A 1,572-nucleotide genomic window follows, 5' to 3' on the forward strand; every position below is an offset into this window, starting at 1 on the left:
CAACTTTAAGTTAAGGGGGGGTGTTGATATCTATTCCTCTATACAAATTGGAGAACCTAAGATTTACTATCCTTATTATAGTAAATGCTACAGTAGCATTATTATTGTAGCATACAGGAAACAGAACACTGTAATATTTTTTAAAAATATTACTGTAGCACACATGAATAGCGTAGCACTTTTAAAAATTATTGTTACAGAGCAGGAATATTGTAACAATTCAAAAAATATTACTGTAATATTTAAAACCGAATTATTGTAGCGGGAAAAAAATGATACGCCGTGCTTTGCAGGGTGTTCACACTCGTCATATTAGAAAGTAAAAAGCCAAAAGATTCGCAGAACAAGCAGAGCACTCAATTCACGAGAACCTGAGTGAGTGAGAATATTTTTCCGAATTAGGTCACGTGTTTTTATTTTCAGTTGAATGACTTTTCAGTGTTAAAAATACTAGTGTCCTGATGAATAATCTACCGACCATTTTATTATTATATGTCTTATTAATCTATTTTATTTATAAAAGAAGGGGAAAACGTCAATTAATCATCCCGATTTTCCTAATAGAAACTGAATGAGAGCAAAACTTAGACGGTTCGGTTTCGTGTTTTAAAGGAGGGAGGTTTTAGGGGAGAGACTATTTATGATCCATGGGCTGAGTCTGTAGATTGCCCATGTCTTGGATTTGGGCCTTCTAGGCCTCACCAACGAAGCTCAGCTATTTAAAGTCTTTTTTTGGCGACCGGAAATAAAAAAAACTAAAATAAAATAGTTTGATATGGGTGCAGTATTCGAGAATTAAAATTTGGTTGCGACTCCGAAAGAAAATGGGATAGATGAATAAAAAATCAACCTAAGTTATGATCCCAGTTTTAGCAAAAAAAACTAGACCGGACCTAAACTGACACTTAGAGAGTGATAGTGAAGTGACTGTAGATTTGAGAAGGAAATGATGTTGCGTGCGTGTTCATGAATATGTATATCAAAGGGATGTTACAAGCACATTTAACAGATTAAACACATAATTTCCCATTTTTGCGAAGAAGTACATTGGCTCTAAATGCATTTACTTTAATTATCTCATCATATTTGATGTCATGTTTGCTAATACGCACATGTTACGCTAAAAGATTATGCTTACCCGCCGCGATTGTGCTTACCTGTCGCAAGGCGATCGGAACAGTTGAAATGTTCAAATATAGCTCTCTTGGGTGCAATTTCAGGTCGAGTTATAAACAATAATAAATAAATAAATAAAAGATTGTGCTTCAACCCATATTGATGCGGTGTCTTTGAAGTACACTATTTTTTTATGGTTTGCCTATAAAGAAACCTCATTGATTTATCTCTGAACATTTTTTTTATTTTTGTGGAGTTTGCAATATGAATTCCTACATTATTTTCTGAGCAATACAATAACAAAGGCAAATAAAAATGGAAGCAACTTTTCTAAGGCAACAAAGTCCCAACGCCAATAAAAATAAACAAAACAAAATTCGGGACAAAATACTGCTTTGAAGACAACCGACCAATAGCTATGGAGTCCCTAAACATAGAAATTTAAAGATGAAGCAA

The sequence above is a fragment of the Asparagus officinalis genome, chromosome 2 (genome assembly GCF_001876935.1).
Source record: "Asparagus officinalis chromosome 2, Aspof.V1, whole genome shotgun sequence".
In the NCBI taxonomy this organism is placed as follows: domain Eukaryota; kingdom Viridiplantae; phylum Streptophyta; class Magnoliopsida; order Asparagales; family Asparagaceae; genus Asparagus; species Asparagus officinalis.